General features: G+C 39.3%; 2 long non-coding RNA genes across 4 annotated transcripts; both read left to right on the forward strand.

The window, feature by feature from the left end:
* The first annotated feature begins 6,086 nt into the window (after nucleotides 1-6,086).
* Nucleotides 6,087-7,724, forward strand: LOC311070835. Its single transcript, XR_014603720.1, has 3 exons — nucleotides 6,087-6,138; nucleotides 6,248-6,451; nucleotides 7,123-7,724. It is a non-coding gene; the product is annotated as an uncharacterized lncRNA (long non-coding RNA).
* A 3,562-nt stretch (nucleotides 7,725-11,286) lies between these two features.
* LOC311071421 lies at nucleotides 11,287-15,731 on the forward strand. 3 transcript variants are annotated; one of them, XR_014603830.1, is made up of 6 exons: nucleotides 11,287-11,403; nucleotides 13,211-13,356; nucleotides 13,575-13,597; nucleotides 14,030-14,148; nucleotides 14,258-14,462; nucleotides 15,129-15,731. It is a non-coding gene; the product is annotated as an uncharacterized lncRNA (long non-coding RNA). The 3 variants fall into 3 exon arrangements; XR_014603832.1 differs by lacking the exons at nucleotides 11,287-11,403; nucleotides 13,211-13,356; nucleotides 13,575-13,597 and having other exon boundaries at nucleotides 14,012-14,148; XR_014603831.1 differs by lacking the exons at nucleotides 11,287-11,403; nucleotides 13,211-13,356; nucleotides 13,575-13,597 and having other exon boundaries at nucleotides 14,012-14,148; nucleotides 14,258-15,731.
* The last annotated feature ends 2,317 nt before the right edge of the window (nucleotides 15,732-18,048 follow it).

Below are 18,048 nucleotides of genomic sequence, written 5' to 3' on the forward strand. Positions count from 1 at the left end.
AACATTAGGTTAAGGCGGCTCTGGCTATTGCGCTCCAGTGTGAACAAGCTCATGAGAGAGAACATTGACAGCTATAAAGCAGGATTTCACAAAGAACAGCGATTTTAGTCTTGAAGATGTTTCTACCTTATTTAAGGTCATCCCGTATCGTTCGCCCGCTAAAACCATCGTCAACCATCAGGCAGTATCACTGTGTGCAGAATGAGATGCCGTCAACTCGACGAGAGTCTGTGGAGTTCACTGGTCAGACACCCACGCACACAACACCACTCATGGTGATTAGAAATGTGCATAAAAATGATCTGACTACACCTAACCAAGTAACCAACAGGCAGCATCACCGTGTGCAGATGCCGTCAATCCACCGAGAGTCTGTGAAGCCCACTGGCCAGACACCCACGTTCACTGGATATGGGCATAATAATGACCTGACCCGACCTAACCAGACACCACAGGCGAGAATTTTAACTACAACTAAAAGGCCACACTGTGAAATGAACAAATCTCCAGTCCTGACTCTGCCTCCACTGGCCGGTGCGGCTGCTTTCAAGACGCACAAGCCCCGAGTCGTGACAGGTCGAGCTCCTCTACGACCCCCTGCTCCTGCTCCTCCTACTCCTGCTCCTGCTCCTGCTGCTCCTACTCCTGCTCCTGCTCCTCCTGCTGCTGCTCCTACTCCTGCTCCTGCGTCTCCCACAGCTTGTGACTGGCCGGATAGCACTTGTGAACCGGAGCAGTGTGAGGAAACTAGTCAGTGAAGAAAAGCAGAGCCCTCTTCGTCCAATACAAAAGAAAAGCGGCTCTAAAAAGAAGCAGCCATGTAAAGACCAACCGCAAAAGCCAGTAAGACTCCTGGCTGTGGCCGATTTTCCGCCAGTGAGTGAATCAGTGCGGGCAGTGATGTGCAGAATAGCGGATGAGCAGCATTCAGAGCGCCAGCGAGCTGCACTGCAGTGAAAGGTTCTGGCCCGCGGCGAGCACCACTGGCCCGCGGTGAGCAGCTGGAACAACTGTACCGCGGCGAGCACTGTCCCGCGGTGAGCACCAATATCCCGCGGTAAGCACCAATATCCCGCGGTGAGCTGCGGCTGCCAGAGGGAGCAGCGTCAGTGCCGAAAAAATGTGGGTGTGTATCCAACATGAAAAAAAATGGAGAAAAGTGGAACACACGTTTCTGTCGGTCAGCAGACGTGCCAAATATGTCTTGATTTAAGGTAAAAACGCTTATTTTTAACTACTACGTACTATGTTAAAGTATTGAAATTAAGCTTTTGAATCAAGACAACCACAAACAAATTTGTGTTCCAGGATTTGCACTTTGGACGCATAGACGACCACAAGACCCAGACAAGTCCTCTGCACAGACCCAATGGCCAGCTTCAACCCCCTCCCAGGCTCCCACCAAATGCTGGCGTCATGTAGGCCTACTATCCTGATCTTCAAGCAGACAGAACTGGATGAAATATTCTGAATGATATCAATCCACAGTTTGACTTGTGATGCAGCCTGGAATTAAACCACACCATGTTCTTTATCTGGCCAGGGGAGAACTGAGCCTGCATGGTTTCTTTGTTCATTTAACAAAATCAAATCAAATGGTTAACAGCTTTTCAGAACCAAGACCAGATAGGCAGAAGGTTTGAAAATGAAAACTGCCTTTTTTAAATAAACTTTCTCTGATGACTTGTTTTCCTTGATGTACAAGTATACAGCAAACGCTGGGTAGTTAGTGATGCTTGTTGGACAGTCACATGTAAAATAGAATAAATACTTTAGAGCTAGCAGCTGAATATTATGTACAAGCTTTATTTATTTTTAGTATTTATTTATTTTTACTTGTGCAAATTGTGTTAAATGCTGAATCTGTTTATTTTATTGTATTATATTGCTGTTGCAGAATGTTTAATATGTTTAGTATGTTCTAAGCAGCTAAAAGTTTTATGGCCTGAGAACTACTACTCTGTAAATAATTCAATAACTGTAAATAATAGTACTGTAGGTCAACAGTGAGTGATTGGAATGGCATGGCTATTGTAAAATTGACACATAATTAAAGTTAAATTATTGTATGTCTGTCTGTATCTGCCTTTGATGCTCTGCTGTCCAAATGTTTTCTGTTCTTTTGAATTATTTTCTCCTTTTCCCTTTTTTATTACAGAACAAGAACACTTACATAAAAACATACACAGTATATTACAGTAGGCCTACACTACTGTTAAAATAATAGTAGCATCAAAGTAAATAAACAAAAAATAACACAAATTAACCAACTAAATGATCCAGGGAATAACTTTAAATGATTAAACTAGAAAACGTACGTATTCTTGCCGTGACGTCACGCCCCCAAGCCCAATTACATCATCACGTCCATGACCCCCTGTCTTTCTTTTTGTTTATTCGTTTTACATTGTGACTGTTTACATAATGTTTTCAATATAAAAATAAAAAAATCACGTAGTCCATGACATAGGCCTACTGATGCGGCAAATATTTTTTTTATAATTTTTATTATTATTATTAATAAGAGTTTTACTTTATAATTGTTTTCATATGTCCCTGTTCAGTTTGTGAATAAATAGACTCATAACGAATCGAATGAAATTGTTATGATTAAATGAGTCGGTGAATTGATCTTTTGGGGTTTTTTAGACACGCACTTGCGAACTTCCCTAAGCACTTCCCCTCGAGGGAATCCCCGCCGCCATTTTGAAGTGCGTTCCACTCTATGGTTCCACTTCGTGAAGTGGACGAGGGAAGTTTAGATCTATGGTTTAGATGGACAGACGAGTCTACTTCATATGTACACTTCAGGCACCTATATGTCCCACAATGCAGTACGATTGTGACGTCACCACATGTCTCGTCTAATCACCACCACAACAAACAACTCTATGATATATTAATTAAATTTTTTTTAATTGAAAACAACCCAAACACCATATATACATTTGGATGCTGCATTAAACAAATTCTTAAAGGGAAAACAAATGTAAATAATAAATCAACTCCACAGCTGGGGTGGGGGACGACGACGGGGGATCCATATAGTTATCGAAGTCAGTCACACCTCGACTTTCTTCCAAATAACGCACATTTCATTCATAATATTATACAGGCCTCTATATTTTCTGCACATTTTTGTTTTTCTGAATGGTCTGAATGGCTAATAAAAATAGGTAATACAAAACGATTACTTGGTCGGTCACCACCACCAAGGTGAATTGGTTTAGTCTTGACTTCTGGTCGTGACTCGTGACGTGAGTGACAGTGGGTATGGGGGGATCAGGGGAAATCTGTTGATTGTCGATGTCGAGTGCCAAATAAGAGATGGACAAGAAAGGTCAAAGCCATCAGGTGCCCAATTTAGATACGAGCGAAAGATAAAGGTATGCAATGCAACTATGTTTTCTCTGTATGATTACGGTATCCATGATGTCATGAATGAAGGGGCAATATTAATTGGTGGGTATAACTCTTATTTGTTTGCCTTTTTGCTATGATTCTTGCTATGCTTAACAATAAGGTTTTAACTCAAACACGAGATCTACCATAATATTGTTCTTTGCAACAAAACAGTTACAAGTTCAGTTATTACACTGCAAAAATGCTTTTCTTATTTTTGTCTTGTTTCCAGTCCAAATATCAAACATTTCTTAAAGAGGCATAACGTTATTTTACTAAAGTAGTAAAATGACATAAGATATTAAGTTTTGTTTTCTGGGGAAATAAATAAAAATTGAGTTTTTGCTTAAAACAAGCAAAACATGATCTGGCAATGGGGTAAGAAAAAATATATTGGGGGGGGGGCGCTCGAAGGGTGTGTCGCCCAGGGTGTAATTCAATGTAGAACCGTCCGCCACTGACTGGAACGCAGCATTAGTAAAAGGGTTGATTCGAAACACTGAAAAGAATCGGATATCGCTGTTCATTCTTCAAAGCGGACTGTAGTTCATACGTCAGTGACGTGAGGGAATTGATTGAAGTGAACCACGGCTCTGAAGTGAACGAGTGGGTTAGGGGTTAAGTGCAAGAGATGGCGTCGAAACGTCCGTTTTGCGATGCAGACTTTATGTGTCCCGTTTGTCGTGATTTTTCCGATCACCCAGTGGTGCTTCCGTGCGGCCACAGTGGCTGCAAAGACTGTATTGAGCAGTACTGGAGAGTAAGTGTCTCGAGACAGTGTCCACTGTGCAGATAAATATCTGCTAATAATCCTTCCCTTAACTTGGCTCTGAGAAACCTGTCCTATCCATTCCTGGATCACAGGCGCTATCTAGAGGAGCTGTGTGAAGTTTACAAAAAAGCCTTACAAAAAAAAGGATTATAGTCTATTGTCAACAGTGTAGCAATGCATGAAGCACAGCTCACACAAAAGTCACTTTCAATTATGTAATCTGTGTAGGGAAATGTTTTTGGATTTTTAAATGATTTTAGATCACATAACCAGTCAAATTCTGCTCTACAGCAACCTCATGTGATCCACCCCTAAACATAGCCATCACTGAGGCAGAGGTAGAATAGATCATACAAAAACATACAAATGAGATCATACAGATCCATGTGAATTAGCCACGAATTCATCATGAGATTGTGTTATTTTTGGAGCACCACTATTATTGGACTCTGGGTAATAAATTAAAGTCGGCATGAAACGGAAGTTGCGATAGTATTTATTTTTTATTTTTTTCTGTGATGTATATCCGAGTGAAACGGCTCCATGAACAAGAAAAAATGTACGGTGGGACTTGATTTTGTCCATGGGGAATTGATTAGATGGTTGTGGTTTGCTATTGGTCTATCTCATGTGAGTGACAGGTTGCCCCGCCCTCGCGCCAGTAAACACATCATCAGAGAAGAGAAGAGATGTCACTGAAAGAGGGAGGGGAAGTTATTTTGATTAAAGATTATGAGGGCAAGTGAATTAAAAATAAATGATGATCTGCACGGATAAATCATTTACGATAAATACAATATCCCATAATTTTTTTTTTTTAAATTGTCAGGTTTGATTTCATGGTGACTTTGATAATGGGTGACAAGTAATTTTTTGTAATGATCGATCAGTAAATCAAACAGAAATTGGTTGGTGGACCTTTAATATAATCAACTAAGGTGATAATTATGAATATTTGCTCTAGATATTATTGCAACATGTTTTTGTATGGGTTTTTTGTTGTTGTTTAATGTGAATCCTTTCAGGACGATGCAACCCATTTGGAAAATCAGATCAAGGCTTTATTTAAGCCTCTTCACCAGCTTTTGGATGATGAAGAAAATGCCAGGCTTAATGAACTAAAACTGGAAAGTCTGAAAGATAAAAGTCAGAAGATCGATGAAGAATTCAGGTTAGCCATTTTACACCCTCCTCCCACAAACATGATTTTTACAGTATAAACAACTTGAAAAGTACATTAGACAATTAATAACAACAATGTTAATATTTACTATTAACAATAATTTAAAAAACTATTTTCTATACATTCTAACCTTAAAATGATGTATTAACTTGAAGAAGAAAAAAAAAACTAAAATCTGTTCCTGACTGTTTCCTACATTTTCAATAGAACTTCAAGGACACAATGATGAGGTAAGCAGAATTTCTTATGGAAGCTAGTTTCCATCATGGAATAAAAAAGGTAATTGGGATTTTTAATCTCACAATTGACTTTTTTTCTCACTATTACAAGTTTATATCTCACAATTCTGAGAAAAAATAAGAATTGCGAGATATAAACTCGTAATTCTGATTTTATTTTTCAAAATTCTAAGTTTATAACTCACAATTCTGATATTATATATCTATTTATCTCAGAATTGTTAAATATAATGATCTCACAATTAAAAAAAGTTAATTGTGACTTTATCTCAGAAGATTATAACTTGCAATTCTGACTTGTTTCTAGGAATTGTGAGATATAGACTTTTCCGTTGGATGAAACAAGCTTCCATAGTTTCTCCTCTAACTATAGATGAAAATTTAAAATTGATCAAATCAGTGCTCGCCGCTGAATGTTTTCCCAGAGCCCAGTGCGAATTCCAGGATCCAGAGATGACTCCAGGAAATCGTATTGACTGTCAAGTTTGTAGGCAACTTTAATCTCAATGTTTGGAGGAAAGTCAGACGATCTGTCAGTTACAGTGAGTCAATCCATGTAACAATTCAAACACTAGTAAATGCACAAAATTCAACCTTTCTTTTCAATCCATGTCATTTCTGTTTTTAAACTATCTCTCTCTCGATCGATAGATCCGTGTTTCTGGACCCTAACACAGCCAACTTTGACCTGATAGTATCTGCTGATCTGATGAGTGTGAGGCATAAATACGAGAGGAGATTCCCAATAACCTGGAGAGATTTGATCATTGTCCCTGTGTGCTTACCGTCCTGGATACCGTCCACATACATAATATTGCACCAGTGCCCTATCATTACACAACCTATAACCATAATGTTAGTACCAGAAGTCTTATTTAGTAGTATTTGTCACACATACATCACTGCAGCTAATACACACACACACACCTTATCTGTTATTATTCATTAACTTGATTGAAAGCGGCACAAATGAGAATTTATACCTGTTAAGCTTGCAGTTTGCTAACCTGTACCTTCTGCCTGAAGGCATCAGCTCATCCTCACTAAACTTTGGGTCGTTGGTGATTTTGAAACCCTGTTTCCTCACCACCTCCTCGAAAAGCTTCTGTAGAGTAGTAGGTTGCATTTGGCCATTTATTTTCCCTGCCCTTTTTATACATTTTTGGAGCTGTGATTTTAATTTAACGGACAGGTTACCAAACCAAGCCACAATACCATACCGAACAATAGATTCAATGGCTGCCTTGTAAAACAGTAACATGATGTCCTTGTCCACTCCATGAACTCTTATATGTTGTTACCTGCTCAACGAGTACACCTTCAATTTGAAGTGTGCTGTGATCTGCTAGACCTGGGGTCAAAAATAATTTCTTTGGTTTTATTTACATTAAAGAGCAAGTTATGCCTGTTGCACCATTTCACTACCTCCTCTATCTCCTGTTTATAGATAGAAATGTCTGAACTTTTTGTAAGTAGACTAAGTATGGCCATATCATCTGAAAATGTAATAATGTGGTTATTTCAAGGAACCAACGGCTTGCCCAGTGGAGTCTGGTGTATCGGACATGAAGGGGAAAATCTTAGTGTCACAGATCCTCTGGAGTCGCACGTCCCACTACTTGGATTTGAGAAACCTGCAATAGTGAGGGTGAAACTGGACATGAGTGCAGGACAGCTGTCATTCTCAGATCGCCTCAGTGAGACTGTCTATCACACCTTCACACACAATTTCACTGAGATGGTCTTTCCATTCTTCTACACAGAGGGCCATTTCCCACTCACTATTTTGCCTCAGGTCAAACCTGAAGAGATCTGAAGAGAAGAATGTTGGCTGTCAGATAAAGTGTTCTTGATTTCCTTATTTTACATTGTTGTGTGTTACTGTTATTAATATGGTCTCTTTAGTTTGTAATTACTTTGAGGAATGTTCAAGAATAATGTGGATTAAGTATTAATGTTACTGATGTAGTCTAAAACAATTCCTGCAATCTCAATTGTATGTTGAGAACAAACATACGAGCTTGCAAGTGGAACTAAAATGCAGAAATGCTCAGATTGTATTAATGAATGTGTGGTGCATGTTCATGACTTTCATAAAGTCAACAGCATAAGATTAAAAAATAACTTTCTACAGCTTATTGATTGTAACTCTCGATTAATGACAAATGAATTCAAACTGAACAAAAACATGGTTTTAGGAGTACAAATATATTTTATTAAACATTATTATTGATTACACAATAATAGCAAATGTTAGCAAATTTAATCAACTCCTCAATAAGGTAAGAATGAAGTAAATCCACCACTTCCATTTTTGCAACCCCATTTTCAAAATGGGGCATGTAAACAGTTATAGTTAAAAAATAAAATAAAAATAAAGCACTTTCATTTGAAAAGAAGTAATAAAAGCATGTCAAAATGGGTATTTTTCAATAATTAGTTAGATTAACACATAAATCAAACTTAAAAATAATGACAAAAATATTACTATAGTGAATTAGGTAAATAAAGATGATTTATATACACCAATTTATATACAAGAAATGTTAGGCTACTTGTTTATGTAAAAGCATTTTTTAAACCCAAATACCAAAGAGCAACGTAGGCTACTATTCCGACGCTACGAGCATTCTATGACGTCACATAATGTCAGCACAATGTGACGTCATAGACTCTGCTATTTCGAGTGAATATCACTGTGCTATTGCGCTCCAGTGTGAACAAGCTCATGAGAGAGAACATTGACAGCTATAAAGCAGGATTTCACAAAGAACAGCGATTTTAGTCTTGAAGATGTTTCTACCTTATTTAAGGTCATCCCGTATCGTTCGCCCGCTAAAACCATCGTCAACCATCAGGCAGTATCACTGTGTGCAGAATGAGATGCCGTCAACTCGACGAGAGTCTGTGGAGTTCACTGGTCAGACACCCACGCACACAACACCACTCATGGTGATTAGAAATGTGCATAAAAATGATCTGACTACACCTAACCAAGTAACCAACAGGCAGCATCACCGTGTGCAGATGCCGTCAATCCACCGAGAGTCTGTGAAGCCCACTGGCCAGACACCCACGTTCACTGGATATGGGCATAATAATGACCTGACCCGACCTAACCAGACACCACAGGCGAGAATTTTAACTACAACTAAAAGGCCACACTGTGAAATGAACAAATCTCCAGTCCTGACTCTGCCTCCACTGGCCGGTGCGGCTGCTTTCAAGACGCACAAGCCCCGAGTCGTGACAGGTCGAGCTCCTCTACGACCCCCTGCTCCTGCTCCTCCTACTCCTGCTCCTGCTCCTCCTGCTGCTGCTCCTCCTGCTGCTGCTCCTACTCCTGCTCCTGCTACTCCTACTCCTGCTCCTGCTACCCCTGCTCCTGCTCGTCTCCCACAGCTTGTGATTGGCCGGATAGCACTTGTGAACCGGAGCAGTGTGAGGAAACTAGTCAGTGAAGAAAAGCAGAGCCCTCTTCGTCCAATACAAAAGAAAAGCGGCTCTAAAAAGAAGCAGCCATGTAAAGACCAACCGCAAAAGCCAGTAAGACTCCTGGCTGTGGCCGATTTTCCGCCAGTGAGTGAATCAGTGCGGGCAGTGATGTGCAGAATAGCGGATGAGCAGCATTCAGAGCGCCAGCGAGCTGCACTGCAGTGAAAGGTTCTGTCCCGCGGCGAGCACCACTGGCCCGCGGTGAGCAGCTGGAACAACTGTACCGCGGCGAGCACTGTCCCGCAGTGAGCACCAATATCCCGCGGTGAGCTGCGGCTGCCAGAGGGAGCAGCGTCAGTGCCGAAAAAATGTGGGTGTGTATCCAACATGAAAAAAAATGGAGAAAAGTGGAACACACGTTTCTGTCGGTCAGCAGACGTGCCAAATATGTCTTGATTTAAGGTAAAAACGCTTATTTTTAACTACTACGTACTATGTTAAAGTATTGAAATTAAGCTTTTGAATCAAGACAACCACAAACAAATTTGTGTTCCAGGATTTGCACTTTGGACGCATAGACGACCACAAGACCCAGACAAGTCCTCTGCACAGACCCAATGGCCAGCTTCAACTCCCTCCCAGGCTCCCACCAAATGCTGGCGTCATGTAGGCCTACTATCCTGATCTTCAAGCAGACAGAACTGGATGAAATATTCTGAATGATATCAATCCACAGTTTGACTTGTGATGCAGCCTGGAATTAAACCACACCATGTTCTTTATCTGGCCAGGGGAGAACTGAGCCTGCATGGTTTCTTTGTTCATTTAACAAAATCAAATCAAATGGTTAACAGCTTTTCAGAACCAAGACCAGATAGGCAGAAGGTTTGAAAATGAAAACTGCCTTTTTTAAATAAACTTTCTCTGATGACTTGTTTTCCTTGATGTACAAGTATACAGCAAACGCTGGGTAGTTAGTGATGCTTGTTGGACAGTCACATGTAAAATAGAATAAATACTTTAGAGCTAGCAGCTGAATATTATGTACAAGCTTTATTTATTTTTAGTATTTATTTATTTTTACTTGTGCAAATTGTGTTAAATGCTGAATCTGTTTATTTTATTGTATTATATTGCTGTTGCGGAATGTTTAATATGTTTAGTATGTTCTAAGCAGCTAAAAGTTTTATGGCCTGAGAACTACTACTCTGTAAATAATTCAATAACTGTAAATAATAGTACTGTAGGTCAACAGTGAGTGATTGGAATGGCATGGCTATTGTAAAATTGACACATAATTAAAGTTAAATTATTGTATGTCTGTCTGTATCTGCCTTTGATGCTCTGCTGTCCAAATGTTTTCTGTTCTTTTGAATTATTTTCTCTTTTTATTACAGAACAAGAACACTTACATAAAAACATACACAGTATATTACAGTACACTACTGTTAAAATAATAGTAGCATCAAAGTAAATAAACAAAAAATAACACAAATTAACCAAATAAATGATCCAGGGAATAACTTTAAATGATTAAACTAGAAAACGTACGTATTCTTGCCGTGACGTCACGCCCCCAAGCCCAATTACATCATCACGTAGTCCATGACCCCCTGTCTTTCTTTTTGTTTATTCGTTTTACATTGTGACTGTTTATATAATGTTTTCAATATAAAAAACAAAAATCACGTAGTCCATGACATACTGATGCGGCAAATGTTTTTTTTATTATTTTTATTATTATTATTAATAAGAGTTTTACTTTATAATTGTTTTCATATGTCCCTGTTCAGTTTGTGAATAAATAGACTCATAACGAATCGAATGAAATTGTTATGATTAAATGAGTCGGTGAATTGATCTTTTGCGGTTTTTTAGACACGCATTTGCGAACTTCCCTAAGCACTTCCCCTCGAGGGAATCCCCGCCGCCATTTTGAAGTGCGTTCCACTTCGTGAAGTGGACGAGGGAAGTTTAGATGGACAGACCCTCGTTCCCTCGATTTTGACCGGGGGCGACGGGGGATCCATATAGTTATCGAAGTCAGTCACACCTCGACTTTCTTCCAAATAACGCACATTTCATTCATAATATTATACAGGCCTCTATATTTCCGGCACATTTTTGTTTTTCTGAATGGTCTGAATGGCTAATAAAAATAGGTAATACAAAACGATTACTTGGTCGGTCACCACCACCAAGGTGAATTGGTTTAGTCTTGACTTCTGGTCGTGACTCGTGACGTGAGTGACAGTGGGTATGGGGGGATCAGGGGAAATCTGTTGATTGTCGATGTCGAGTGTCAAATAAGAGATGGACAAGAAAGGTCAAAGCCATCAGGTGCCCAATTTAGATACGAGCGAAAGATAAAGGTATGCAATGCATGTTTTCTCTGTATGATTACGGTATCCATGATGTCATGAATGAAGGGGCAATATTAATTGGTGGGTATAACTCTTATTTGTTTGCCTTTTTGCTATGATTCTTGCTATGCTTAACAATAAGGTTTTAACTCAAACACGAGATCTACCATAATATTGTTCTTTGCAACAAAACAGTTACAAGTTCAGTTATTACACTGCAAAAATGCTTTTCTTATTTTTGTCTTGTTTCCAGTCCAAATATCAAACATTTCTTAAAGAGGCATAACGTTATTTTACTAAAGTAGTAAAATGACATAAGATATTAAGTTTTGTTTTCTGGGGAAATAAATAAAAATTGAGTTTTTGCTTAAAACAAGCAAAACATGATCTGGCAATGGGGTAAGAAAAAATATATTGGGGGGGGGCGCTCGAAGGGTGTGTCGCCCAGGGTGTAATTCAATGTAGAACCGTCCGCCACTGACTGGAACGCAGCATTAGTAAAAGGGTTGATTCGAAACACTGAAAAGAATCGGATATCGCTGTTCATTCTTCAAAGCGGACTGTAGTTCATACGTCAGTGACGTGAGGGAATTGATTGAAGTGAACCACGGCTCTGAAGTGAACGAGTGGGTTAGGGGTTAAGTGCAAGAGATGGCGTCGAAACGTCCGTTTTGCGATGCAGACTTTATGTGTCCCGTTTGTCGTGATTTTTTCGATCACCCAGTGGTGCTTCCGTGCGGCCACAGTGGCTGCAAAGACTGTATTGAGCAGTACTGGAGAGTAAGTGTCTCGAGACAGTGTCCACTGTGCAGATAAATATCTGCTAATAATCCTTCCCTTAACTTGGCTCTGAGAAACCTGTCCTATCCATTCCTGGATCACAGGCGCTATCTAGAGGAGCTGTGTGAAGTTTACAAAAAAGCCTTACAAAAAAAAGGATTATAGTCTATTGTCAACAGTGTAGCAATGCATGAAGCACAGCTCACACAAAAGTCACTTTCAATTATGTAATCTGTGTAGGGAAATGTTTTTGGATTTTTAAATGATTTTAGATCACATAACCAGTCAAATTCTGCTCTACAGCAACCTCATGTGATCCACCCCTAAACATAGCCATCACTGAGGCAGAGGTAGAATAGATCATACAAAAACATACAAATGAGATCATACAGATCCATGTGAATTAGCCACGAATTCATCATGAGATTGTGTTATTTTTGGAGCACCACTATTATTGGACTCTGGGTAATAAATTAAAGTCGGCATGAAACGGAAGTTGCGATAGTATTTATTTTTTATTTTTTTCTGTGATGTATATCCGAGTGAAACGGCTCCATGAACAAGAAAGAATGTACGGTGGGACTTGATTTTGTCCATGGGGAATTGATTAGATGGTTGTGGTTTGCTATTGGTCTATCTCATGTGAGTGACAGGTTGCCCCGCCCTCGCGCCAGTAAACACATCATCAGAGAAGAGAAGAGATGTCACTGAAAGAGGGAGGGGAAGTTATTTTGATTAAAGATTATGAGGGCAAGTGAATTAAAAATAAATGATGATCTGCACGGATAAATCATTTACGATAAATACAATATCCCATCATTTTTTTTTTTAAATTGTCAGGTTTGATTTCATGGTGACTTTGATAATGGGTGACAAGTAATTTTTTGTAATGATCGATCAGTAAATCAAACAGAAATTGGTTGGTGGACCTTTAATATAATCAACTAAGGTGATAATTATGAATATTTGCTCTAGATATTATTGCAACATGTTTTTGTATGGGTTTTTTGTTGTTGTTTAATGTGAATCCTTTCAGGACGATGCAACCCATTTGGAAAATCAGATCAAGGCTTTATTTAAGCCTCTTCACCAGCTTTTGGATGATGAAGAAAATGCCAGGCTTAATGAACTAAAACTGGAAAGTCTGAAAGATAAAAGTCAGAAGATCGATGAAGAATTCAGGTTAGCCATTTTACACCCTCCTCCCACAAACATGATTTTTACAGTATAAACAACTTGAAAAGTACATTAGACAATTAATAACAACAATGTTAATATTTACTATTAACAATAATTTAAAAAACTATTTTCTATACATTCTAACCTTAAAATGATGTATTAACTTGAAGAAAAAAAAAAAACTAAAATCTGTTCCTGACTGTTTCCTACATTTTCAATAGAACTTCAAGGACACAATGATGAGGTAAGCAGAATTTCTTATAAGCTAGTTTCCATCATGGAATAAAAAAGGTAATTGGGATTTTTAATCTCACAATTGACTTTTTTTCTCACTATTACAAGTTTATATCTCACAATTCTGAGAAAAAATAAGAATTGCGAGATATAAACTCGTAATTCTGATTTTATTTTTCAAAATTCTAAGTTTATAACTCACAATTCTGATATTATATATCTATTTATCTCAGAATTGTTAAATATAATGATCTCACAATTAAAAAAAGTTAATTGTGACTTTATCTCAGAAGATTATAACTTGCAATTCTGACTTGTTTCTAGGAATTGTGAGATATAGACTTTTCCGTTGGATGAAACAAGCTTCCATAGTTTCTCCTCTAACTATAGATGAAAATTTAAAATTGATCAAATCAGTGCTCGCCGCTGAATGTTTTCCCAGAGCCCAGTGCGAATTCCAGGATCCAGAGATGACTCCAGGAAATCGTATTGACTGTGTCAAGTTTGTAGGCAACTTTAATCTCAATGTTTGGAGGAAAGTCAGACGATCTGTCAGTTACAGTGAGTCAATCCATGTAACAATTCAAACACTAGTAAATGCACAAAATTCAACCTTTCTTTTCAATCCATGTCATTTCTGTTTTTAAACTATCTCTCTCTCGATCGATAGATCCTGTGTTTCTGGACCCTAACACAGCCAACTTTGACCTGATAGTATCTGCTGATCTGATGAGTGTGAGGCATAAATACGAGAGGAGATTCCCAATAACCTGGAGAGATTTGATCATTGTCCCTGTGTGCTTACCGTCCTGGATACCATCCACATACATAATATTGCACCAGTGCCCTATCATTACACAACCTATAACCATAATGTTAGTACCAGAAGTCTTATTTAGTAGTATTTGTCACACATACATCACTGCAGCTAATACACACACACACACCTTATCTGTTATTATTCATTAACTTGATTGAAAGCGGCACAAATGAGAATTTATACCTGTTAAGCTTGCGGTTTGCTAACCTGTACCTTCTGCCTGAAGGCATCAGCTCATCCTCACTAAACTTTGGGTCGTTGGTGATTTTGAAACCCTGTTTCCTCACCACCTCCTCGAAAAGCTTCTGTAGAGTAGTAGGTTGCATTTGGCCAATTATTTTCCCTGCCCTTTTTATACATTTTTGGAGCTGTGATTTTAATTTAACGGACAGGTTACCAAACCAAGCCACAATACCATACCGAACAATAGATTCAATGGCTGCCTTGTAAAACAGTAACATGATGTCCTTGTCCACTCCATGAACTCTTATATGTTGTTACCTGCTCAACGAGTACACCTTCAATTTGAAGTGTGATCTCCTAGAGCTGGGGTCAAAAATCATTTCTTTGGTTTTATTTACATTAAAGAGCAAGTTATGCCTGTTGCACCATTTCACTACCTCCTCTGTCTCCTGTTTATAGATAGAAATGTCTGAACTTTTTGTAAGTAGACTAAGTATGGCCGTATCATCTGAAAATTTAATAATGTGGTTATTTCAAGGAACCAACGGCTTGCCCAGTGGAGTCTGGTGTATCGGACATGAAGGGGAAAATCTTAGTGTCACAGATCCTCTGGAGTCGCACGTCCCACTACTTGGATTTGAGAAACCTGCAATAGTGAGGGTGAAACTGGACATGAGTGCAGGACAGCTGTCATTCTCAGATCGCCTCAGTGAGACTGTCTATCACACACAATTTCACTGAGATGGTCTTTCCATTCTTCTACACAGAGGGCCATTTCCCACTCACTATTTTGCCTCAGGTCAAACCTGAAGAGATCTGAAGAGAAGAATGTTGGCTGTCAGATAAAGTGTTCTTGATTTCCTTATTTTACATTGTTGTGTGTTACTGTTATTAATATGGTCTCTTTAGTTTGTAATTACTTTGAGGAATGTTCAAGAATAATGTGGATTAAGTATTAATGTTACTGATGTAGTCTAAAACAATCCCTGCAATCTCAATTGTATGTTGAGAACAAACATACGAGCTTGCAAGTGGAACTAAAATGCAGAAATGCTCAGATTGTATTAATGAATGTGTGGTGCATGTTCATGACTTTCATAAAGTCAACAGCATAAGATTAAAAATAACTTTCTACAGCTTATTGATTGTAACTCTCGATTAATGACAAATGAATTCAAACTGAACAAAAACATGGTTTTAGGAGTACAAATATATTTTATTAAACATTATTATTGATTACACAATAATAGAAAATGTTAGCAAATTTAATCAACTCCTCAATAAGGTAAGAATGAAGTAAATCCACCACTTCCATTTTTGCAACCCCATTTTCAAAATGGGGCATGTAAACAGTTATAGTTAAAAAATAAAAATAAAGCACTTTCATTTGAAAAGAAGTAATAAAAGCATGTCAAAATGGGTATTTTTCAATAATTAGTTAGATTAACACATAAATCAAACTTAAAAATAATGACAAAAATATTACTATAGTGAATTAGGTAAATAAAGATGATTTATATACGCCAATTTATATACAAGAAATGTTAGGCTACTTGTTTATGTATAAGCATTTTTTAAACCCAAATACCAAAGAGCAACGTAGGCTACTATTCCGACGCTACGAGCATTCTATGACGTCACATAATGTCAGCACAATGTGACGTCATAGACTCTGCTATTTCGAGTGAATATCACTGTGCTATTGCGCTCCAGTGTGAACAAGCTCATGAGAGAGAACATTGACAGCTATAAAGCAGGATTTCACAAAGAACAGCGATTTTAGTCTTGAAGATGTTTCTACCTTATTTAAGGTCATCCCGTATCGTTCGCCCGCTAAAACCATCGTCAACCATCAGGCAGTATCACTGTGTGCAGAATGAGATGCCGTCAACTCGACGAGAGTCTGTGGAGTTCACTGGTCAGACACCCACGCACACAACACCACTCATGGTGATTAGAAATGTGCATAAAAATGATCTGACTACACCTAACCAAGTAACCAACAGGCAGCATCACCGTGTGCAGATGCCGTCAATCCACCGAGAGTCTGTGAAGCCCACTGGCCAGACACCCACGTTCACTGGATATGGGCATAATAATGACCTGACCCGACCTAACCAGACACCACAGGCGAGAATTTTAACTACAACTAAAAGGCCACACTGTGAAATGAACAAATCTCCAGTCCTGACTCTGCCTCCACTGGCCGGTGCGGCTGCTTTCAAGACGCACAAGCCCCGAGTCGTGACAGGTCGAGCTCCTCTACGACCCCCTGCTCCTGCTCCTCCTACTCCTGCTCCTGCTCCTCCTGCTGCTGCTCCTACTCCTGCTCCTGCTACTCCTGCTCCTGCTACTCCTGCTCCTGCTCGTCTCCCACAGCTTGTGACTGGCCGGATAGCACTTGTGAACCGGAGCAGTGTGAGGAAACTAGTCAGTGAAGAAAAGCAGAGCCCTCTTCGTCCAATACAAAAGAAAAGCGGCTCTAAAAAGGAGCAGCCATGTAAAGACCAACCACAAAAGCCAGTAAGACTCCTGGCTGTGGCCGATTTTCCGCCAGTGAGTGAAACAGTGCGGGCAGTGATGTGCAGAATAGCGGATGAGCAGCATTCAGAGCGCCAGCGAGCTGCACTGCAGTGAAAGGTTCTGTCCCGCGGCGAGCACCACTGGCCCGCGGTGAGCAGCTGGAACAACTGTACCGCGGCGAGCACTGTCCCGCAGTGAGCACCAATATCCCGCGGTGAGCTGCGGCTGCCAGAGGGAGCAGCGTCAGTGCCGCAAAAATGTGGGTGTGTATCCAACATGAAAAAAAATGGAGAAAAGTGGAACACACGTTTCTGTCGGTCAGCAGACGTGCCAAATATGTCTTGATTTAAGGTAAAAACGCTTATTTTTAACTACTACGTACTATGTTAAAGTATTGAAATCAAGCTTTTGAATCAAGACAACCACAAACAAATTTGTGTTCCAGGATTTGCACTTTGGACGCATAGACGACCACAAGACCCAGACAAGTCCTCTGCACAGACCCAATGGCAGCTTCAACTCCCTCCCAGGCTCCCACCAAATGCTGGCGTCATGTAGGCCTACTATCCCGATCTTCAGACAGAACTGGATGAAATATTCTGAATGATATCAATCCACAGTTTGACTTGTGATGCAACCTGGAATTAAACCACACCATGTTCTTTATCTGGCCAGGGGAGAACTGAGCCTGCATGGTTTCTTTGTTCATTTAACAAAATCAAATCAAATGGTTAACAGCTTTTCAGAACCAAGACCAGATAGGCAGAAGGTTTGAAAATGAAAACTGCCTTTTTTATATAAACTTTCTCTGATGACTTGTTTTCCTTGATGTACAAGTATACAGCAAACGCTGGGTAGTTAGTGATGCTTGTTGGACAGTCACATGTAAAATAGAATAAATACTTTAGAGCTAGCAGCTGAATATTATGTACAAG

The sequence above is a fragment of the Abramis brama genome, assembly GCF_963993115.1.
Source record: "Abramis brama genome assembly, chromosome: 20".
NCBI lineage: Eukaryota > Metazoa > Chordata > Actinopteri > Cypriniformes > Leuciscidae > Abramis > Abramis brama.